We start from the raw sequence: 25,102 nt of genomic DNA on the forward strand, positions 1-25,102 counted from the left end.
CATAAAATAGATTGGAAAGGAAGACATAAACATGATTATTTTCCAATGATATATTTTCATTCAGGAAAAAAAAAATCCAAGATAATCAGCTGAAAAAAAATTGAAACCTGTAAGTATGGTCATTAAAATGTCAAGAAAAAATATGTACAAAACCAGTTTGTTTTTCTTCACACCACAATCTTCTGTTAACAATTTTAATGGAAAACAGATCCATTCACAATAGCAATGAAACCATCAAATACTCACAATATATTTAAAAAGCGATGTGAAGGGGCACCTGGGTGGCTCTGTCAGTTAAGTGTCCGACTCTTGATTTCAGCTCAGGTCATGATCTTGTGGTTCGTGAGTTCAAGCCCCCCAACAGGTTCTGTGCTGACAGTGCTGAGCCTGCTTGAGATTCCCTCTCCCTCTCTCTCTGCCCCTCCCTGAGTCTCACTCTAAATAAATAAATAAATAATAAATAAATAAATTTTTTAAAATGTGAAAAATGTTTTTGAAGAAATCTATAAAACATCTCTGATGGAAATAAAAAAGAAGAAAGACAAATGAATAGACAAGCAGCAGTGTCAGTGTCTTAAGCAACTCTAGTAGGACAATGTTTACCATATTATCTCAGTAGCTAAATGGAAAATCAAATAATAGCACCGTCAGGTTCTATAGGAAGTGCTCAGAAAATATCATTAATGTGGCATCCAAGTTCTAGATTAAATAAGTTGCTGAATTATTCAGCATTATTCAATACTCCTTATAGTTTCGGGGTTTGGCCCAGGCATATGTCATACCCAACCATTTGACAATGTTCAGTCTTCAGTGATCTCCCCTCAACCCTAAATGTCAAGACAGACTCGTCATTGCTGAAATCCTGGCACAAGGCAGAAATCATCTACTCTACGTACCTTCTTTTGCTGGAGAGTGGCTGTATAGAATTACAGGTGCAGTCAAAAGGAGGTTAACCAGATTCAGCAGACAGCATTTCCTCCCAAAGAATGTTTCCATCTGCAACCAGAGAGCTGACGAAGCACCTGTCCTTTGACGCATAGCACTTGTATAAATTAGCAACAGCTTGGGACTGCCTTGAACTGTCTGTAGAGCCTGTACCAGTTATGATTCCAGACTTTAGAAAGATGCCGAAAGTGTGTTATTCCTCATTTGGTAGGTCTTTGGGTTCCTTTAGGTGAAAATGTTTTGTTCACATCAACAGAGAGTGTGCCAGGATCTAAACTTCAAGCAGTCGAGACCCATGATGTGTAAAGGCTCTGTGGAAACCAAACATATAATAAATCAGGGGTTCCAAACACATTCCCCCGGAGTCATCATGACTCTGTTCTTTCTCTCTCTTTCCAATGAAATCTTTAAATACATCATGTAGCCTCTACCTTTAAAACATACTCTGAGTTCCAGCACTTCATCACTACCACTGTCCCAGCCTAAGCCGCCATTATTTCTTGCCTCGTTTAAACTGCAGGAGCCTCTAGCTGATCTCTCTTTTTCTACCAAAGCCCTATTCCTTTTAAATAAAAGTCAGAACACGTTGTTTCTTTGCTTTAAACCCTCTAGTGACCTATCCCTCTGCTTAGAACAAAAGCCAAAACCCATACAATGGTCCATAAGTAGAGTGATCATATAATTCATCCTACAAACAGGGACAGTTTGAGAGTAAAAGGGAGAGTTACCATGAATTATCCCGAACAATAGGCATAAAAAAGGCTATTTTAGGCAGATAAGATGTATGGTCACGCTGCCTACAAAGCCACTCCCTACTACCTGTCAGCCCTCATCATTCAGTAGTATCACTCTTAATCTTTCTCAAATAGGCCTTCTTGATGTTCTTTGAATATGCTAAGCACGCTCCCACCTTAGGGCCTCCGCACTTGCTCTTTCCTCTAATTAGAATATTCTTCCCTTGAATAAGTGCATGTCTTATCCTTTGCTCAAATACCCTCTTATTAGTGAGACCCTCCTTGACCATCCTGTAAATTACAGCCATCTCATTTCCACACTCCACTCCTATTGTTATTTATCCCCCTCACCCTGCTGAATTTTTCTTGTTTTATTTATCACCATCTATCATGTCAGACATTTATCTTTTATTGTTTATGATCTGTTTTCTCCCACAAGAATATAAGCTCTGTGAGAATGGGAACTTTGTTTTGCTCATGATTATATCCCCAGCTCAGAACAGCAAGTAGCATGTAAGGAACACTATATGAATATCTGTGGAAGGAAAGAATGTGTGGTTGAAGTGAAAAGACATGAAGAAATCATGACACACCTGTGAAATAGCATAAAATATTTATATTTAATCCCATCATATCAAGTAGGAACAACTTATTGGCAGAAAGTATAGACATATGATCTTTGTAACATCAAATTTTATAAACACATATGTCCATAAGCAACATCATCAACAAAAATCCAGAAAACTATTGAACTAAGAAAGATGGACTGCTTCAAGGGTTTCATGATCATGTTTGTCTGCATCTTGTTATTTGATTTTGTTCTACTTTAACTCCTGCAAGGATGGGTGTAGGGGGGAGGGGAGGATGGGCACGGAGGGGGGCACTTGTGGGGATGAGCACTGGGTGTTATATGGAAACCAACTTGACAATAAACTATTTGTAAAAAAATAAAAATTAAAAAAGATATTGGAGAAAAGTGTATCATTTTGGGCATCCTTTCCATTAGCTTGACTGAAGACAGCTGTTGCTAGACTTCAGTCACAGAACACCTTGAAATGTTCTGTTGACTTGGAGCTTAAGAACTGGTGTAATAGGAGTGCCTGGGTGGCTCAGTCGGTTGAGCATCCGACTTCGGCTCAGGTCATGATCTCACAGTTCGTGGGTTCAAGCCCCACATCGGGCTCTGTGCTGGCAGCTAGCTCAGAGCCTGGAGCCTGTTTCAGATTCTGTGTCTCCCTCTCTCTCTAACACCCCCCCCACCAACCGTCCCTACACAACANCAGTTCTATGTAAATAGTTCTTTGAGATCTCCTTGATTACACAGACAAGGAAATTAGGATCCAGAGTGGCTGTGACTTGCCTGAGCAGGTGACCTCCAATCAGGATGTACCAATTTGCCATTTTACAGTAAGTATCAGAGATTGCCCACATCACCACACTCTTGCTTATGTTGAGATTTGTGTAAATATTAGTTAGCCTAAAAAAGGCAATTGGCATCTCATTTGAATAACATTGTTATAATGTTAATTAATTTATTTACTAAAGAGACTGAACTTTTTTCCATACAAGCTTATAATTTGTGTTTTTTCTCTTGCGAATTTCTACTCATCTCTTGTGTCAATTTGGCTACTGTGTTAGTCTCTTTATTCTTGAGTTATCAGAGCCCTTCTATGTATAAGAGCTCTTATTATGTTGCTGGTGATCATTTGCCCTGAACTTGTGTTTCTGATTACTTTTTGATAACAGAAGAGGAGTACAGAATTTTTTGCCTTTGATTGTATATTTACAAATCTTCCCATACCTATGTGTGTGCGTGGTGAGGAGAAGTTTTCTAAATGTGTGTATGCATATCTTTGTTGCTCTTGTTGACATTAAGTGAGGCAAAAGTCATGTGGGTAATCATTTCTTACACACAACCACCTTGTGTCACTCAGTCAGGGAGCAGATCACACTGGCTTCCCTTGTGTGTGTGAAATGAGTGCTGTGGATCAGTAGGTATCCCACCATGGTCGCCCTAGTCTTTCGTGCTGGGAGGTAGCCAATCCCAGAAACAGGAGTGACGGGGCTTCTCCCTGCATGTTTTCTTATCTCCCTTATCATTGCCCCTTATCTTTCCATTATCCCATGCCAATTTCCTCTCCTTATCAAAATTTGGAACAAGTTTGTAGGAATTGGGATTGATTTGTCCTGACAAAAGGTGGCTATATACAATAGTGTAAGCTTCCCGAAGGTGGGACTGTATTTTATTTACTTTCGAATCCTCAAAACCTAAAATATGCTACATAAACTCTACATTATTGAATAAAGTGACATAATTTTGAACTTGAAGCAAATAAGGAATATCTTTGAGAGTACTGATAAGTACACACATAAGTATACTCGACAAATTTTAATCAAAGTTGAGAGTTTTGAGTCAGACATAAAATAAAAGTAGAAAATAAACAGTAGACTCAGATACAGAGGGAAATTTTGGAAACTTTCCTTAAAACAAATCAAAGAAAATAGTAGGACTTTTGGAGTGCTTCTGCTTTCTTTACTGGTCTTTAGATGGGACGGAGACCAGCTCATCCTGCAGGCTTTTTCTGGATGTCTGATGCTATCGAATTTTGTAGGAAAAGACTGAATGAGGCAAGATGCATTACAAGTTGATTGTTTCATCTCTGCAATGTCCTTTTTCTGTTTGAACATGAGGCTTCCACTTGTGGGCCTGGCCCTATAGTTTTCCTTCCCTTGGTAATGACCTTGGCCATAGACTGCAGAGATGGAAGGTTCTAGTACTTACATCAAATCCATTTTTACCGGTGACTCTGCTTTCCTTCGTGCCCAAGTCTGATGACTGGCATTTGCCCTGTTATCTCTTTCTCTGTATTACTTTTCTGTAAAACCTGGGGTTCTATAGTCTCTTTAGAAGCTAGACCCTGTACTGCTCTTCACAGGAGTCCTGAACTTCACCTTCTTCTCCACTCAAGGGGTGGTTGTATGCTTCCTGCTGCATTGCTTATCTAACAGCTGCCTGCTGGGAATCAGGAATCCCCCATGACTGAGGAACGAATAGCCATGCCTCGTGTCAATCAGCCAGTCCCAACACTAAGCACGCTGTTTGCCTGCACTGGGCCTCGACCTGGCTTGTCATGTTTTCTCTACCACGTCAGGCTGTTTCCCCAAGTCCTTCCCCAGGGGTCAGGTCCAGGCAGGTTGTGGCCCCTTACAAACTTCCCCATGTGGCCATGGCTAACTGGACTTTACTTAAACATGTTCCAAGGTGCCGCTGTGGCAAATAACTTCAAGAAACATTATATCAGCAAACAAAAAATGCTAATAGAGAGAATTCTCAGTCTACAATGACTGAGATGGTTTGCCTTTGGTCTTCATACTGAGCCCTTTCTATTTGCCACCATCTTTTACCCCATTTATAGCTCCTCCACTTCTTGCTCAAAATCTATTCTGATTTCATTGCAGTTCTTCTAAAGCTCAGTGAAAGGGTAAGTAATTTAGAATGTGTAAAGGATGACAGGTTGTTTTGTTTTGTTTTGTTTTGTTTTGTTTTGTTGATGAGGCAGGGAGAGATGCATCATGCATACTGACCACTGTGGCTGAGGACTCCCAGAACAAGATTCATCTCCTCCTAAGCAGGATGAAGCTGGTCCTATTCACCTGTGTGTCTGCAATTGTTCATGCCCCTTTTGTACTTATGAGCAATGAACTCTAGTTATTACAAGCAGAAGAGGAACTTATCAGCACAATATGGAGTAGCTAACAGAATTCATAGGGAGGATGAAGAATCTGGCAAGCACCAAGGGAAGTGGATGGCCTGTGCAGGCTAGACTACCACACATCGGCTACAGGCTGGGTCGGGTGCTGCTGTCATGACTACGGTTGTGTGAGTGCCACTGGACTGTGAATGCTGCCGGTGGTGCCACCAGGATGCATTATAAATTGTCTCTGCTCCTCGGAGTCACTGCTCTAGACTCAAAATCTTAGGCAAGAGTGAACCACAGCTGTAGTTTCATTGTACACCACATCCTAGCTTTTTCCCATGGAGGCTCACGCAAAGGGCAAACTTGAGTTAGGTGTTCAGATGCTGGGTGGCCAAAATATGGCATGTGCTTATTTCTCTTCTAGAAACTTGCTTGAGAAGACACATAATTCATTAGCTTTCATGAAGAGAGATGGTGAGAGAAGGCTTACTTTTCCAAAGCAGGGAGCCAAGCTGTGGTCTTGATCCCTGAGGGTCAAATGAGAAAGATGCCTTCACTCCTGCTCACAGGGGAACTGGGAAATAGAAAATCTATGAGTAAGAAGTAGAGGCCTTATGGGCTCTGATCCCAACTCAGCCATTTCATTGCTCAGCTAAGTTTATTAACTTCTCTGGACCTCAGTATTGTCACCTGTAGAATAGGAAGAATTAAATGAGATAATACTTTAAAGTCCCTAGTATAGAGTCTGGTGCATACTAGGTGCTCAGTTAATGGCCACTGTCATTATTACTGTTATTTTAATGTTTATTACTTCAGTCCATTTCTCTGAACCAGGCATTCCTGTCAACCCCTTCCCTACCTCCAGAGAGCCCGTCTGCGCTGCAGCCTCCAGACAGAGTGTCACCCTCAGGCGCTGCCCTCAGTGGCTTAGAATGTTGGTTCCTTTGTGGAGAAGAGGGGTAAGGTAAAAGGACAGAATGTTACTGACTGGATAAGTTAAAATATAATTTCTCTACTGGAACAGTGGGATAATTTGAAGATTGTGATCAGAAAAAGGCAAATTATTGGATGGAGGAGTAGACTCATTTTTTCTCTTTCCTTTTCCTCTGAAACTCACCCAAAACATGGAAAAACAGACACAAAAAGTCCATCTTCAACTTAAAAAAAAAAAAGAAAAGATAAAGAAACCCACAATCCCAAACCCATTTAGACCAAGTGGAAGTCATATGTGGTACTATTAGTAATATTTCTAATTGTGAATTAATATTATTAGTATTATAAAATAGTCATATGATGGGGCACCTGGGTGGCTCAGTCAGTTGGGCGTCCAACTTTGGCTTAGGTCACGATCTAGCAAGTGTGAGTTTGAGCCCCACATCGGACTCTGTGCTGACAGCTCAGAGCCTGGAGCCTGCTTCGGATTCTGTGTCTCCCTCTCTCTTTGCCCCTCCTCTGCTCATGCTCTGTCTGTGTTTAATAACCAAACATTAAAAAGAAATTTTAATAAAATATTCGTATGAGTAAAAGGACAGATTAATTAAATCAATTGACTTAATATAGGTAGCAAGTGGCAGAGAAAGAATTCAAACCTAGGTGGCCCAGTTCCATAGCCTAAGATCTCAGCCCAGGTTGTGATGCCTCTCTGATATGCCTCTCTTTGAACACATTCCCAAATTGTCTGAGTCAGAACCTTGAAAGGTATATCCCACAATTATTTAATTAGATGGCCAGGCCATGGAAAAGACAGGGCACATCACCATAGAGAACAGTTGTCAATATGATTGAACAGGAAGGAGGTGGAGGGGATGGAATAGCCATGCTGATGATCCTTTGTCCCAGGCCTGGCCTCATAGCTGGGGGGCAGTGCCGGTGTTAGGGCCAGAGCGGCAGGGCAACCTTACCTGATTCACAATGCAGAAGGCCTTTCACCAAAAGGCATAAAGGGCACTTTGTGGTGAACCAGACAGTTTTCCTGACCCTAGAACCCTGAAGAGAGATCTACCCTGGAGAAAAGGAGGCAACAGACAGGATGGAGGTGTTCGAGAAGAACAGCCAGAGCTGTAGCTGGGGGATGACCATCCCACCTCATCTCACCTTAAATTTTTTTTAAAAAAAGAAAGTGTTGAGATGTAGGACAAGGTCATGGTCTTTAACATGTTTGAAGGCATTTAGCAGCTGTCTAATTCCAGACTCTACATAAATCAGCTGGTCCCCGGATATCTTCACTGCATGAGAAAAATTATCATTTGGTGCAGGAAGGATGCAAAGTGGGAGAACATGCATGAAACATATTGGGATCATTCTTCGCCAGGTTGTCCAAACAGCATCTTCTCAATTTCAGGTTCTCAAAAACTTACCCTTAAGTTCCATAAGTGGCTCAATTCGCACAAGGAAGCTGTTTCTCTCTTTACCTGGATGAGAAAGGCAATGAAACAGAGTTGGAGGGAGTAATTTAGGGAGCCTCATGTGTGTATATACTTGGCATGGAATGAGCTTGAGTGTGAGAATTGATACCTCACATCAAGAGAGACTTCCTAAAAGTTGTGAAGATATAATCCCCGGCTCTCCAGGGTGGCATCTGAGGGTCATTAGGACACCCGAGTTTGCTGGCTTTCTTCTGCTCTTAGAAATACTACACTGCTGCTCAATTAACTTGAGGAAATAATGAATACATTAACTTCATTGTTCTAAGAGAGCTCCTATGGGATGTGTTCCTTGGCCGAAGCCACATCACAGGGGGAAAGCTGTTGAGTTTTTCCTTAGGGTATAGACTGAGGTTGGGTGTGCACACATCCAGAGACTGCCAGGTGTCAGTAAAGGCTCTTAAGAGTGTTGCTGATGTTTATTTAATTAGAAACTAGCCCATACATGACTGAAAGGCAGGAAGTTGAAATGGAAAGGACTGGAATCTACCTCATGCTCACACTGACAAGCTCAATATCTGCTCTCATCTAAATGGCTGACCCCATGAGATGGTCTGTGACTGGGTCAGTGACATTATACCCCAGTGCCTCTCAGTAATTATTACAGTTTTAATTGTGTCTCTCTCAGATTTATATGTTGAAGTCTTAACCCCTGTGAATGTGACCTTATTTAGAAATTGGGTCATTACAGATGTGATTAGTTACAATGAGGTCACACAGGGCTAGAGCGGGCCCCTAATGCAGTATGGTCAGTGTCCTTATACAAAGGGGAAACTTGGACAGAGATCCACAAACAGAGAGTACACCATGTGAAGATTGGAGTTACGTGGCCACAAGCCAAGGAATTAGCAGTAACTAGGAGAGAGGCCTGGAATAGGTCCTTCCCCAGTGCCTTCAGAGGGAGCATGGCCCTGCTTTGATCTTGGACTTGCAGACTTCAAACCTAAGAGACCATAAATTTCTGTTGTTTAATTCGCATAGTTTGTGGCACTTTGTTATGGCAGTTCCAGCACACCAATACTCTCTGCCTGGCCCAGAGAGCGATGGCCATTTGTTTAAATGAAAGGATAAAGTACTGTTTTGCCCCTTAGTAGCTGTCAGATCCTAATGAATGACATTTATTCCACAACATGAGATGGAAGAAATGCCTTACTAATTGTATTTCTTTAAAATCAAATGTATTCTGCTCCCCATCCCACTAGGTTGGCAGTAACTTCGATGGCCTATACCATCCAGAACCTTTAGAGAAGGCTTTTGCTCTTTGAGCACATGGAGAACAGAGACTGAGCTTCTCACTTAGGCTCGTATTCTCAGCCTCTCCAAGAACACGCGTGGTCCCGTGAGGTCTCGTCATCCGCCAGCCCACGTGACGTAGCAAAGTTCAAGCGATACTCACAACTTTTTTTTAAATAATTTTTTAAGATTCTTTTTTTTTTTTTTTTTTAATAGTTTATTGTCAAATTAGTTTCCACATAACACTCAGTGCTCATCCCCACAAGTGTCCTCCTCCATGCCCATCCCCCCTCCCCCCACATCCATCAGTCCTCAGTTTTTGTCAGCATTCAAGAGTCTCTCATGGTTTGCNTGGGGATGTGTCAAGTAAGAAGTTGCTGCGGTGGAGGTCAAGGAGGCTGTTTCCTGCTTTAAGATTCTTTATTTGGGAGAGACAGAGATAGTTTGAACGGGGGAGGGGCAGACAGAGAGGGAAAGAGAGAGAAGATTCTTAAAACTTTTGAGACCAGGTCCTCACCTCTTCTGACCCCCTGCCGCCAAATGCTCTTTGTGCTTCAAGAATAAAATCTCTCCTTTGGTCTTAAAGCTTCTCTCTCTTCTCACCGAGGCACTCACCTCCTCACCTCCCCCTACCCTGAGACATCTCAACTAGCTTAGGCTTTCTAAGATCAAAACCAGCAAGCTACGCTTTAGCTTGGCAACACAAACCCTTCTGAGAGAAGCAAATGCAACAGCTGGGCCACCATCTTCACTGGGGATGGCAAAATTCAGTATGAATGAAACTCAAATTCGTATGTGCGCTAGATTGTGTTATTGTTCCCAGTGGTTCATTCTCTCTTTCTACAAAAGGGTTAGATATCCCCACACATTGCTGTGATTGCTTGTGAAATATATATACACTTTCTGTCCCACTGATGTCAGCCTTAGCCTGAGACTTGATTTGGTTAATGGAAGATGAACAGACATGATATGATAACTCTTTTGAGCACTATGTTTCCATTAGCTCCCCTTACTTTTTCCCCGTGCTATATTTGGAACATATAGAGCCTGCTCCTTAAGCCTTGATTCTTATTAAAAAGACCCATAGACAACTTGCAGCTTATGCAGAGCTATGGGCTAGAGCCAGCCCACAGCTGATGTGCAATATGAGGTCAAAAGAAGTCTTTATTGTAAGCTGCTAAGATCTGGGGGCTAGAGTTGTTTGTAATCATGATATAATCTAGCCAAATCTTACTAGTGAAATGTCTAAATAATTATCCTTTTACATTGGGAAAGGTTACATCTTTTTTCTAAGTCTCTGTTTCATTACATGTGAAGTTGACTGGCTGGGTCACATGTTATCTTAAGTCCTTTCCAGTTCTAGTCATCTAGGATTCTAAGGCAATGTGACCAGCTTCCTTTCTCATCCTGGGACCACTGGATTCATCCATGAAGGCATCTGCTATCTTCTTGCCCCTCTTCCCCTCATCCTCTTCATTCTCACATCAATGTCTATGACAAAACAGGGAGCCAACATAATAGAGTAGTAAGAACTATGGCTTAGGTCACGTACAGACTCAGTTCAAATCGCAGCAACCAATTTTTATGTTTGTCCAATTGATTAAGAGATAGGTTTACCTAACTTCTATGAGCTTTCATTTTTCTATTTGAAAAATGGGAATAATGCTAGGATTTGTGATGATGGAGCAGTATACCTTTTAATATAGCGCTTGTCACATATTAGGTATTCAATAAATGTTAACTTCCTCATCCTTACAAATGCCTCCAAGGGTTTTATCACCCAAGAGGATTGTAACCTAATAGAAATCCCAAAGGAAGGAATCCCCAAAATTAATATCAGATATCAGCTGTAGATTACGGAGGTGATTTAGGAATTCCTGAGTCCCACACATTAAACAAAGGGGGAGATTTGGCATCTAACGCTTTCACTTACTTTCCAGGCTCAAGCTCACTGTGACTAGGGTGGAAAGGTGTCATTCTTTCATGGAGATAAACTGTGAAGAGTTGGGAAAATAATACATTTTCTGCAAGAGGTCCACACTCCTTTATTAAGGAAGCCTAGAAAACAACGTAACTCCAGAAACAGGGAGTGGTGAAGTAGGTCGAATGGTATGAGAAGTTGAGTTAGATGAAGTCAGAGAAGTGACCATTGGGTTTGGAAATACGGAGGTCTTCCGTTTCATCAAGAAGTCATTCTTCTAGGCTGACATATTAAATACGTATTAATGTGTACTTTCGGTGCTAGAAGCACAGAGGAGCCATGCTATTGTTAGGTTCCCCCTGAAGAGCAATTTTACTACTTCTGTATTCTGAAGACGAAGCAGATTAAAGAAGAGTGATGCTCTGGAGCAGCTTGTGGGTCCAACAACCAAACATATTTGGTTATAAAAGTAGAAAGTGTTAAATTGATTAAGCAAGGGGACCATGAGACTGAAGTTGTTCTACTACCTTAGCCTACTAAGCAAACAAAAATGTGTAAATGCCTCAAGGTTAAGAAATTGAAACCTAAAGATAACCAGTCACAAACAGCCAACTAGGTCTTCCCAAATAAGGCAAACACTTGCACTATAGCCGATCAGACAATTTCCTTGCTTTTAACAAAGGTAACCTGAATTGTGGTTTGTCCGATCATAATTATGCACATTCTTGGGGAGGAGTGATTGGCTAAACAAACAGCGCCCATTATGCCTTCTGACCAAATTAGTTTGAGTTTTTCCAAAGACAAAAGAAAACATTGGCCAATAAGTTTGCATTTCCTGGAAGATTCTTGACACTTCTTCTTCCTATTAGTCAGATTTTCTTGGGCCATCCCTCACATTTCCCCCAGACCCAACTCTTTGCTTGTTTGAGAGAAATCTGTCCATGAGTTTACAAAGTTGGGGGTGGGGATGGTGCCTAGTGAAGCAATAACAATGGTGTGGAGCTCAAGTGCTGACTCCACGAATTTCCTGCTTGGAGCTCAAGTGCTGACTCCATGAATTTCCTGCTTGGGGTTGAGGACAACCACCGGTGTCATTTTGATATTTGGCAAGGTACCCGAAAAACCTGAAATTTCCCCATGTGATTTACATCTACTTTGACATTTTTAAAAGAAGAGTTCTTTTAAAATGTAAATCCTAACCCTTTGATTTTTTTTTAAAAAAGATAGTTCACACTATCAGGGATGTAAGGATATCTTAAAGGTGTTTGGGCTCAACTATTAAGAAAAGTAATAAAAATCTCTACAACCCTGACAAGTTTAGCCTACCTCCACATATATCTGGAAATGAGGGAGGTCACTGTCTCAGTACCTGAGGGACAAAACCAGCTTTTGACTAATGGAAATCTAATTTTAAGAAGGTCCCTTCTGATATTTAATTAACACTTGTCTTCTAACTTCCATTAAGTTATATATGCCGGGGATGATATGTATGCATATTAGTCAGTGTTCTCTAGAAACAGAAACAATGCATGTATAAGAGATTTATTATAGGAATTTGCTCATGCAGTTACAGAGGCCGAGAAGTCCCTCAATCTGCTGCTGTCTGCGAACTGGAGAGTGGGGAAAGCAAGGGCTTTGATACAGTCTGAGTCGAAAAGCCTGAGAAGTAGGAGCTCTGATACCCAAGAGAAAGAGACAACTTTCAGGTCAAGAAAAGCGAGAATTTGCCTTCCCTCTGCCTTCTTGTTCTATTGGAATCCTCAATGCATTGTCTAATGCCAGTGCACATCAGTGAAGGTGGATCTGTTTTTACTCAGTCTACTGATTCAAATGCTAATCTCCTTTTGAAATACCCTCACACATACACCTCCAGCAATAATGTTTAACCAGCTATCTGGGCCCAGCCAAGTTGACGCATAAAGTATAGTAAGAAATATATGTCACTTTATTCCTTGGCTCCTGTCACAGAGCTCCTAAAACCCTTGGAATTTCCTGAGTGATAGGAGTGTTTTTGTTATTCATAGTGAGCCCTTATCACACCTGAGTTTAAGCTAATGAGGTGACTTAAGTTGGAAACTATATAGCTGCAGGATGGGGGTCCAAAGGCCAAGCCATCATTAGTGGGTTAGAGCATTAAGCTCCATCATCCTGACCCCTGGGGAGAGGAGGGAGGGAGAGGTGCAGATTGAGTTCAAAAACCAATGGCCAATGATTAATCATGCCCATGCAATGACACCTCTATAAACACTCATAAATGATAGGGTATGGGGAAATTCCAAGTTGACAAACACATCTATGTGCCAGGAGGGTGGCACACTCCACCTACAGGGAAACAGAGGCTTCTACACACAGGGCCATTTCAGACCTTCCCTATGGAACTCTTCATCTGGCTAGTCATTTCTATCCTTTGTAATGAGTTGTAATAGTAAGTATAGCATTTCCCTGACTTCTGTGAGTTATTCTAGCAAATTATGAAAGCTGAGGGGAGTAGTTGTGGGAACTTTTGAATTTTTAGCCGAGTTGGGGGAAATGTGGGTAACCTAGGGACCCTGTACTGGCATCTGAATTGAGGGCAGTCTTGGGGGGTTGTATGCTAACTCATGGTAGTTAGTGTCAGAAATGAATTGAGTTGTTGGACTCTCACTTGGTATCCAGGGAATTAGAAAATAAGATGAATCTACTCCATCTTTTCTATGAGAATCCTTTGAATAGGTCAGACATCTTTAGTTCTTCCAAATTCTCATGAGATACTTGACCAACTGCTTATCATCCATATCATCTTTCCTCATCATTCCTCAGAAACTCTGATTAGTCAAAGTTCATCCTAAAATGCTATATTTATAATTTAGCCTACTTTTCTGGTTGTGGCCTAAAGAGGACATTATACATACTCTAGACAGGTTATTAATTTTATGCTCCTTGACATGGACGTGCCTTGAATATTTGTCTGTTACTTGGAGTCAGGTTGGAAAGGTTGGCTAGTAGCAGCTTTGGGCTTCTTTATTGCCCAAATCGGTTCAGTTCTTGCCCAATCATGAGCACCCTACCCAGCGAAAACAAGTCCGATAGTTAACAGCACCAGCCTCCTTGAAAATTAGTTAGTGACCCTCAGTTATAACTCAAACATGTCCTCGGAAAGCTCAGCTCTAATATGGTAATGAACTGATCAGGAAGCATCAAGTTCAACCACTTATTCTGGTAAATGACTTTTTCTCCATCTTTTTACATATTCTACCATATTGAGCATGTAGTTTGGAGCCCTGGACACTGGCATGGTTAATGTACATTTTAATCCAGCTTTAGATCTGACCAGTTATTTTCTGTGTTCTAGGTTACCATATTGATTGTGTCAATTAAAAAAAAATCCTGTCACGGTATGGCTCTTAGGAGACTGTGATTAACTTAAAAACAAGTGTTTGTTTTTTTTTTTTACATGAGTTGTCAAGACGAGCTCCCTCATTTTCTACTTATGTTCTACTTTTATGAGTCTGAATACAGGATTTTGCATTTAGCCTAGGTGATTTTTATTTTGTAAGAGCCAATTACTCATTTTAGTTTCTCAAAAAAATTTTAATTTTTTTAATGCTTATTTATTTTGAAAGAGAGTGCATATGTGCATGTACTTCTAGTTTCCCTCTATTGTAACTGGATCATTAGAGCAAAGTGGGTTGGGCAGGAAGCAGTGGACATTTTGATACAAGGCCTGGTGTGTTGTTGTGTGAAGGGGAGGGACAAGAGGTAGCATTGAACAGCCAGAGAGCCCCACGTGTGTGAACCTATAGAAGCCAGGGGAGGGCAAGAGATGAGAGACAGTGTCTAGAAAGACAGAGAGAGGAACCCAAAGTAAACAGTAATTTGCTATAATTTCCATATAGCTTATTATCCCTGCTAATGTCTGGATTGAATGAGAGTTAATCCATATGGCTCACCTTACAGATTTCCCCTGAACCCACCCAGTCAGAGAAGTCTAGGCTGCTTTAGTCTGGCCTGGTACCTCCTTTACTAAGCCCACCCATGCTTTGCCAGCCGAGGTAGAAGAAAGAAAGTGGAGACTCGTGCCCTATTGTATCCCCTCCTCCCTACCCAGGCGGAGCTGACATTCACCATTTGGTGCCCAGTGTGTGGTTAGCGTGCTGTCATTAGAATACAGAGTGCAACATCAAAATCAAGCTACATTTAGTTTAGCTACCCGCGAGCACTATACCCCTCTCTTGAATTTTTAAAGTATGAAAGCAACCAGGTTAGACCTTAGAGTGAATGTTCCACGTGTTTCCATTAACTGTCAATTCTCACGCAAACAGGAGGTATTAATACCCTTCAAGATGGTAGCCATGAGTATGGCAGAGATTTCACACTGGCAGCCTGAGGGTTGAACATGACCCCCAGACATATTTTGTTTGGCTTTCACGATGCTTTAAAAAATTAAGCCAAACTTGGGAAATTAGAACATCTTACATAAAACTCCTCTGACTTTGAGCTTCCCTTGAAGACTCCTACAGTAATACTGGGTCAGTATTCCTGCAGGGTAACAATGAGCTGGAGTAGAATAACAATAACCCCATTACACCAGCCTGTGCCAAGATCCCTGGGCATATGCAGAAAATGCCACCCAATCCACACACTGGAGTTGTCTAGTTGGCTCATGGAGTCACCTATATTCACTCACATTAGGTCTTCCTGATTGGAAAGCCAAAAGGAGTCTGCCATCAAGAAAGTGGGGTAACAGGTTTCTTCAAGATGGTTTAATGCCAGAAAGGTTTAAGAGTTAGGTGAAGGTGGAGGTTCTAGAAGAGAGAGAATGGGGTCTTAGCTCCTAACTGGATGTGTTTCTAAGAGGTACGGCAGAAGAGGAGGAGGGCAAAGTATAGAGTTGGGGTGAGAGAGTTGTTACTCAAATTCAAGTTCATCTATTATTCACTCCTGTGGCCTCTTAAGAAGAGCTAGGGCCAAGGAAACCTTGTTAGTCACTAACCAAAAACCATGCAAATGTTTCAGTTTACTTACATGAGCGGACTTACCATTTAGAAGGAGGTACTTTCCCTACGAATCAAAGGAAAAGACAGTGTAGCAATAGCATCAGGTGTGGGTGGGGGAGAATAGGTTGCACAATGGCTTGCTGGCCAGCCACTGAATGGAGGGATGCCCTGCTTTCTGAGGGACAAAGGGCAGGCAGGTCATGTCCCCATTGCTCACATATTCCAAGGTCCAAAGAGCAGGTCAATACAGTGATCCTGTGTAGAAGCCTGGGACAGAAAAGTGAGAGAACGTCTTCCTTGTTTAAAACAATCATCCCCTATGGTATTCCACATACTTGGCTTTTATTTTAAAGCAACAGAATTTAAAAACAAAATAGCCGAAAAGGAATGGTAACTTGAACGCAGCAGCAGCCCTTTACATTTTTTTAAAGCAACTTGGATAAAAGATATTGCTTAAGAAAGACCTGAGTTTCCTTCAAATTCCTGAGGTGGAATCTAGATAGCTTTTATAAACTTGAGTCTACTCCGGTTGCTGATTTTGGCCTAGTTTCCTTATAGAGAAAGAAAAGACTTTTGAAAGTCTCTCGGTCCACGGTGTGTTTTCTCTCCTTAGCAATGTCTAATTCGGGAGGCCAATTTTAGCCACACTGGGCAGGTTCCTGAAGAAGGGTCAGATCTCACATGTTCTGTAATGACCAGTTTATGTTGAGGACCAAACCGGACCCTTTTAAATGACCATGTCCCTAGCCAAGATCTAGTTTCCCACTGACAGTGGTCATAGTGTGAGCTGGCCCATCAGGTCCTATGTTTATTTGCCTAGTTGTTTGGAGTGGGGACGGAGCTGAAAGACCTGATAGAAACTGAGAAATTGACTGAAAATTGACTTGCGTTTTTTATAAATGTGTTCAGTGCTTTTCTACTGAAACCCAAATCTAATAAATGCATCCTAAAACAAACCAGTGAGGAACAAACAACAATGGCTAGTCCGTTCTGTCCTTGCCTTTCATTCTCGAAGTTTCTCTTGTCCATTTTCCTTGCCCTGAGCTCAGCCTATGAGGATGGCTCTGAATTCACATCTCTCACTGCAGCCTTTAATTCTGAAATGGTTGAAATTTTCCTCTAGAGTCCTACACAGGCAGTTATATACCATCACCTTACTGTCGCCTTTGCATTGCTCTGTAAGTTTCATGCTGTTGTTTATCTTTGAACCTGTGTTTATATTGTCTGCTCAGCTAAACTCTAAGCTCATTGAGATTAGCAGATACAGTTTGTACCTCTGTGTGTTGGCCACAGCTCTCTGGACAGTGCTATGCACATGTTAGGTTCTCAGAAACAATTTTTTGAGGGAATGGTACAGTGATTGATTTGGAGCACGGAATCTGCCCCAAAGGGTGATTACCTTTGCTCCTGTTGAAGTAAAGGGACTGAGAGATTTATTCAAACAGTAACTCAGAATCAGATTATCACTTGCCTAGCGCGGGTCTTCTAAGTCCACAAACCCAGTAGATGGTATCCTTCACAAGAGTACCATAGCCTACCTTTGGCTGGTCCTGTGTTCCCTTACCTAGCACCCCTCCACCCCACCCCCACACTCCCACACCACACACATACACACACACCATGTACACCTCTCTGTTTTGCTTCTATATTCTTCCTTGTCTTCCCTTCTCTAGGAATATTGAATTTTATAAAAGTTAAACTCAGTGTCCAAGGTCAAACCCATTGAGGTGGTATTTCCCAGGAACCACAAATGTAGGGAGTGGATTATTAAAAAATTGCTTTTAGTATTTCTAAATAGTTACCTGTAATTCAAGAATACCAAGGATTTATGCATCGTATACCTTTTATACTAACATAAATGTTATGAGCAGCTTGAAGAGCCAAGAAACCAGAGGGGAAGGGAAAGTCTGTTACATCATGCACATACACCACCCGGGGCTGTCTGGGGCTCTCAGAACAATGGAAGCAATTGAAGAATTCGGCTTAAGTAGGTGATCTCTTACATCTTTACAAGGCATCTCCTGGAATACCCCAGCACTGGGATTTCAGTGGGTCCTGAGACTTCCTTCCTTTGGCATGATCTTCCCATCATGATGGGCCATGGTTCAAAATCTTTACATGATACATGCCCAGGCAACTGTTGAGTTTTTTCTCATTTTTTAAAAATAAACTTGTTCTAAAAGGAATGTTCACCACCCTTACCCCAAATCCATTATTATTTAAAAGTGCCTATTATGGGCTAAATGGTGTCCCATCTTCCCCCAATTCATATGTTAAAGTCCTAACCTCTAGTCTCAGAAGATCCCTGTATTTGGAAATAGGGTTTTTAAAGGAGTAATTAAGGTATAAGAGGTTATGTTGGATGGATCCAAATCAACATGACTGGTGTCTTTACAAGAGGCTATTGGGACACAGCGATATTCAGCAGGAAGACCGTGTGAAGACACAGAGAAAAGATGGCCATCAACAAGCTAAGGAGAGAGGCCTTAGAAGAAATAACCCTGTTGATCTTGATCTTGGACTTCCAGCCTCCAGAACTTTAAGAAAAGAGATTTCTGGTTCTTTAAGGCACCCGGTCTACGGAACTTTGTTGTGACAGCCTGAGCAAACTAATACAGTGCCCCTACACATTTTCTCAACATCTCTGAGAACAATATTCCTCTAGCAGGTAAAAAGTACCCCATGAGAGAATATACCCAAAACCACAAGGCTGTAACAATCAGACTTTTCGAAAGTCCTATACAACACTTTTCTCCTCCATTCTTTATTTTAAAAAATATTTCAAACAACAAACGTGGTTCCTGTGGAATACCAGTTCTGAAGCCCCGCTTCCTATTATAATCAACTAGAGGGGTTGGGAAGAAAATGACCAACGTCAGCTCCATCTCAAGAGGTTCTGAATGATTGATCTACGTTGGGTGCCAGCACCCCACCCCAACCTAATGCATAGCTAAGGGTGAGAAAAATTGCTTTAAAAATCAGCTCATTAGAAACACACTGAGAGTTGACAGATTACAAAGCCAAGCCTTGTATTTCTATCTTTGGAAAGACTCAGACTTCATAAATCCTTTTATATCGCCCCACCAATATAAATTATACTTCTTAGTCCAAATTTGTCTCCATTCTTCTAGTCCCCCAACCATCAGGGAGTGGCTATTGCACCATTTAGTGAGAACAGAGACTGTTTAGTAATTTCCTCACCACTGATCAATGCAAGTTACAAAATGGCAGAGTTTTAGGGAGTGCTTAGAAACCTCCCAGTTTCAGGGAGCATCTATGCCTAGAAGAAACCCCATTTGGACAGGCATGCTCTGCATCGCCCTAATTAGCAACATAGCAACACAAGCCCTATGGAGAACTGGCCTAATTTGGCGGAGCAGTGCTGAGAGCCAGTTTGCTGGAACTTGGCCGCAGGTAAAAGTGCGATGGATGCCAATTAGCTGGAGTTGCCTTCAACCCGTGGCGGCTTAGTGGCAGCTTTTGAATGTTTGTTGGTTTTTCATTAAAGATTGATCTGACTCTGTGGATTTCTAATGTCCTTTTATTTGGTAAGTCAATCCCAGCTTGGCAGTGGCACAGACATAAGACGTTTAAAAAAAAAAAAGTCTTGGCAGAAGGTAACTTTCAAAATTCAGCTGTAGAGTTCCAGAAGAGAAGGGCAGGAGGGGAGGCAGCGTAAAGGAGGCTGGTGGAGAGAGATGCAAGACCCTCCCTCAAGACTGAGAGTTGTGACTGCTCATGGGCTCCGGGTGGGAAGGACGCGGAGAGAAGAGGTGATGTTGTGCTGTTGTTCCCAAAGGACAAAAGTCTTGATGCTACCCTTTTTTGACAATAGCTTTGAGGTTACTCCCTCAGGTCTATTAAAGAAAGGAAAGTAAGCAAGAGAATAGTTTGGCCCATTGGAGAAGGAAAGAGAAGTTATAGCAGTACGTTCACACTTCATTTTGACCTTCATTGCCAGAGGTCACTGCCTTGCCAGGCCAAATTTCTTATACTGGACTCTTGAATACAGCAGTATCCCCTTATCTGTGGCTTGGTTTCACTTTCTGCGGTTTCAGTTACTGCCCGGCAACCACTACCAGCGGCAGACGCTCCGCCCTGTAACATAGCGTCGGAAGGTCAATAGTCACCCAACAAACACTACGACACAATGCGTACATCACTGACATCACTTCCTTTCCTTAAGTGGACATTTTATCAGCTCACATCATCACAAGAAGAAGGGTGAGTGAGTACAAAAAAATATTTAGAGAGAGACAGAGTAACGTTTATTACAGTGTATTGTTATAAACGTCCTATTCTTATTGTTGTGAATCTCTTACCACGACTGATTTTTAAGTTAAATTTTATCATAGGTATATATGTATAGGAAGAAAACAGGGTGTATAGATATACGGTTTGGTGCTATCTGTGGTTTCAGGCACCCACTGGGGGTTCTGTGATGTATCTCCCATGGATAAGGAAGACTATACTGTATTTTGATTGGCTAGCAAGGTAACCCGCTTAACCAATCAGATTGAGCCCCTCTGGGGCAACTCCAGACTAGCTGGAAATCAAACTTCACGATGGGCAAAATTCCCACTGTCAATGTATCTTGTATCTAAGGAGGTATCCTGACTATCATTTCTGGCAGGAGCTAATAATGAAAGTACTTGCTAACAGCCTCATTGATAACATGCCCCAAGTGGGACGCCCTTCCATCTGTTAGCGCAATCTTGCTTCTGCGGTAGGAAACTAAACTAACTGCCTGGGGCTGATAATCTAAGCAGTGATATCACCTGCCAATATGGCCAAGGGCACAAAAAAGTTTATGACTCTCAGTCTAATCCTCTAAGGTCTGAGTAGTGCTTTGTTTAGTATGGCTCATGTTCTTACAGCTTGAAACGTCCTGCACCCGGGGATTCGACAGTAGTTTCTCTTAACACCAGTCTCTATTAAATCACTATATGTATACATGTGTGTACATATATATATCACTATATACATATGTATCTTAATATATATACTTGAAAAGTTAATAATACTATGTTAATTCTACCCTTATTATATATAATATATATTATGTGTAATAGGCAGGACTTTTTAAAAGTTGCTATAAATGTACATTTACTTATCTAAAAAATAAATACCCCCAACTTGAAAACTCCTGTTCTCAGAGGTTCAACAAGAGAGTCTGCTGGTGCCCTTCTTAACAGGGTCTTTGCTTGCTGTTCCCTCTGCCTGAAATGTGTTTCCCCCATGTGTCTCCATGGCTCACTCTCTGGCTTCTTCAGGTCTTTACTCAAAAATCACCTTCTCCCTGATCACACAATCTGAAATGTGAAAGCTTCCCTCACTGCCCTGATTTCATATGTTATATTTATTTCTCATTAGCACTTACTACTAGCATGCTGTACATTTTGCTTGCCTTTTTTTTCAGTGTTTATTTTTGAGAGAGAGAGATACGGAGTGCGAATGGAGAGAGGCAAAGAGAGAGGGAGACACAGAATCTGAAACAGGCTCCAGGCTCTGAGCTGTCAGCACAGAGCCCAACGTGGGGCTTGAACTCACAAACCATGGATCATGACCTGAGCTGAAGTGGAACACTTAACCGTCTGAGCCACCCCCGTGCCCCACGTTTTGCTCATCTCTTACTGTCTGTCTTTGCCTGCTAGACTACAAACCCCACAAAGACAGGGATTTTGTGTAGCTGACACATAGCAGGCAGTCAGTACACATTTTTATCAGTGAACAGAACAGTCATATATTTATTGAAGGTATGCTATGTTCAAGCTCTTTGCTATGGGCGATACAAAGGCCTCTAAGACAGCCTATGGCCCCCAGGACCTCACTCACCAGTTTGCAAGAAAATGAGGGCTGAGAATATAAAACAGTTATGGCAAGTACCAAACGAATGTTCCAGAGAGCAATACAAGCAGACTTCAGAGGAGAGACACCAGGAAGGGCGTATGTGGCAAGAGAGGGCACTGTAGGTAGAAGTGGGCCTTGAACTTGATCTGAGGAAGGTGTTAGATAAAGGTAGGAGTGGAAGGGTGTCTTAGGTGGGGACTGCCTCCTTCAATAACTTTGCAGAGAAGACACTTGGCTTTGTAAGTGCAAGAGCCATGAGGTGTGCTCTGATTTGCATCCCAGCCATATCTTGGGCTTGTTGCCACCTGGCCATCCTCAAGAAAATGTACATAAGCACCTTACAAGTGTCCTCGTCACCTCCAGGCTGGGCAAGGTATATAACTGCTTCTTTAACATTTTTTTTAATGTTTATTTTTGAGAGAAAGACTGTGTGCGAGTGGAGGAGAGGCAAAGAGACAGGAAGATCCGAAATCTGAAGCAGACTCCAGGCTCTGAGCTATCAGCACAGAGCCCAATGCAGGGCTCAAACTCACAAACCACGAGATCATGACCTGAGTGAAAGTTGGACACTTAACTGACTGAGCTTAACCCAGGAACCCCGTATAATGACTTCTTTTGTCACCAAGGGGAACACTCATGCTTCCCCAGTGCTGGGCTCCTCTGGAGTGAGTGTATTTTAGGAGATGGATGGTCTGATTTAGATAAACAGTATACACAACACAGGCCAATTTATCCTGAGACTTTATCTCTATTATTGAGTTAAGAATATCTCATTTAAAGGCATTTCTTGGTAGCGAGAAATTCAGCATCATTAAAGTTTACGGATAACTAGAGTCTTTTTTTAAAACCAAAGCTTAAAAACCTACTGGGTGCATCACTTGTGGAACTGAATTATAAAAATACAGAGGTGTCTTTAAGGGATTAAGGCTAACTGGATAGTGAGTTATTACTAATGCCCCCTGGGCTTTGTGGGTGTCTTCGTTGTACACATGTTGATAGCCTTTTTTTTTCCTTTTCCTTTTCCTTTTCTTTTCTTTCTTTCTTTCTTTCTTTTTTTTTTTTTTTTTGGTATCTGTCATCATTTCGGCCTCTGAGGTATCATTTCTCATGCTCAGCTTGTTTCTGATTATTTGTGGACTGGGAATCCCAAAGAAGTCAGTTATCTTAACTATCATTTAAAAAGAACAGAGGCATTGATCAAGGGTCTTTGGAGCTCTTTGAGCAAAGTGTGTGCCCTTCAGTGCCCAGGATGTGAGTCATCTGTTTCCATTCAACCCCCATCTTCTCCTCTGTGGTAGTCACCCAGAAGCCCCTTTCCTCAAATCCTGATTTTTAGCTGTTACCAAGATGAATGAGATTGTCAGGTGGCTAATTTCTGGACATGTGAACTATTACTATAGTTTTAATCCAGTATATCACAAAGAAGTAAGATAGATCCTTTACTGTAACACACTATCTTCAATGGCAGGTTCCAACTAAGAAATAGATTTGAATAGACAATTTGTACTTTATATCTGGTATTCGAACCTCTAGCATTTCCTGTAGTTAGTTATCATATCTACAAGTTTCTGCAAAACTGGTAAGAATTGATCCATCCAAAGGTAACAAGGTACCTTGAAGCTACTCTTTTTTTAAATTTTTTAACTTTTTAAAATTTATTTTGTGAGAGACAGTGTGAGTGGTGGGGGGGCAGAGATAGAGGGTGTCACAGGATCTGAAGCAGGCTCCAGGCTCTGAGCTGCAAGGGCAGAGCCTGATGTGGGGCTCAAACTCATGAACTGCAAGATCATGACTTGATCCTAAGTTGGATGCTTAACTGACTGAGCCACCCAGGCTCCCCTCCTTGATGCTACTCCTAGGGAGAGATGGGGTATGGTCAGGCAGTGGAAGCAAGGTTGATGGCTGAGTGTCCAAGGCCTTTTATAAAAGCACTAAGGAAGATTCTAACAGCACAGAAAGAGTGAGACTGAGGAGCAGCTGGGGTAAACCCATCGTCATGGGTATAAGGGAGATTCAGGATAACAGAACATTAGTATGGACAATGCTTTGGTGAAAGGAGTTGCCACTGGTAAGGTGACTTCCCACAGAATGGCTGCTGCATCCTGAAAGAAGGGAGAATAAAGGCACCCTGGAGCCCAGTGCTGGTTATCTGTGGCAGTGCTGTTGGTTATATGTGCTTATCAGCTGGCACAGAGAACAAGTGACCTTGACACTAGGTTCCCTTCCTGCTGAAGTCAGCCAGTTTTGCAAATGGACAGGGAGACAAATGTAGACTTATTTCATAAGGATTCATGAGAATTGTCACCACCATCTTCATGATGGAGCATTACCTGACACTGATGTTTGGCATGGTGCGTGCTCCGTGCTTTTGTGCCAAGGCCAAGTAGAAGGGAGGCATGATTCCAGCCTTCATAGGGCCCACAGTCAGGACCAGTGACGGTGTGATAGATTCCCTCACTGATAAGACAGGGATAAGATTGTCACAAAAAGTCCCATTGTTCCTCAGCTTTGTGATTTAACTTCTTTAATGTTTATTTCTTTATGAGAGAGAGAGAGACAGACAGAATGTGAGTGGGTGAGTTGTAGAGAGAGAGGGAGACACAGAATCAGAAGCAGGCTCCAGGCTCCAAGCTGTCAGCACAGAGCCCAATATGAGACTTAAACTCATGAACTGCGAGATCATGACCTGAGCCAAAGCCAGACTCTTAACCAACTGAGCCACCCAGGCACCCCATGATTTAACTTCTAAAGACTAGCACTTAAATTACTAGCCTCAAATAAATCATTTTAACAAAGAGACCTAAAATATAATGGCTTAGATAAGATAGAAGTTGATTTCTTTTTTTTACCTTACTTGGATGGGTGCTCCAAGTCAGCAAGTCTTTGTCCCTGTGGTGATTCCGGGACCCAAGTTGCTTCTGTCTTACTCTCCATCATCTAAGCCATTTTCCTTGTCTATGTGTGTTCCAAGTTCAGATTGTAGCCAGCAGGAAGAAGGAAGAATGTGGAGAGGCATGCTTGCCGGATGTTACAGGCTTGTCCGGAAATAGCACACTTCCTTCTATTGGCTGGAATGTGGTCACATGACCACCCTTCCCTACAGCGGGCCACAGATGATGCAGTGCCTGGCATGGCTGCATGCGAGCCACCACTCATCGCTGTGCTCGCTGTGCGAACATGCGGGACTGGATTTTGGTGAATAAGCATCACGTCTGCTTCACCCTACATGCTGATCTAGGGGTTCTTTTTCTCTCAACTCTACAATATGTTTGTAGAATTCAACAATTTACTATCCCTTTATGGTGGTTGTAAGTTAGCTCTG

General features: G+C 41.9%; 1 long non-coding RNA gene across 7 annotated transcripts; it reads right to left on the reverse strand.

The window, feature by feature from the left end:
- Positions 1-226: 226 nt before the first annotated feature.
- On the reverse strand, positions 227-24,744 carry LOC144238865 (uncharacterized). 7 transcript variants are annotated; one of them, XR_013337242.1, is made up of 5 exons: positions 24,630-24,744; positions 7,472-7,788; positions 6,680-6,844; positions 6,237-6,319; positions 227-1,256 (listed from the first exon to the last, which is right to left on the reverse strand). It is a non-coding gene; the product is annotated as an uncharacterized LOC144238865 (long non-coding RNA). The 7 variants fall into 7 exon arrangements; XR_013337235.1 differs by lacking the exons at positions 6,680-6,844; positions 7,472-7,788 and adding exons at positions 5,868-5,904; positions 24,111-24,237; XR_013337243.1 differs by lacking the exon at positions 24,630-24,744 and adding an exon at positions 15,973-16,040.
- Between the last annotated feature and the right edge of the window lie 358 nt (positions 24,745-25,102).

The sequence above is a fragment of the Crocuta crocuta genome, unplaced genomic scaffold (genome assembly GCF_008692635.1).
Source record: "Crocuta crocuta isolate KB4526 unplaced genomic scaffold, BGI_CrCroc_1.0 scaffold140, whole genome shotgun sequence".
In the NCBI taxonomy this organism is placed as follows: Eukaryota; Metazoa; Chordata; class Mammalia; order Carnivora; family Hyaenidae; genus Crocuta; species Crocuta crocuta.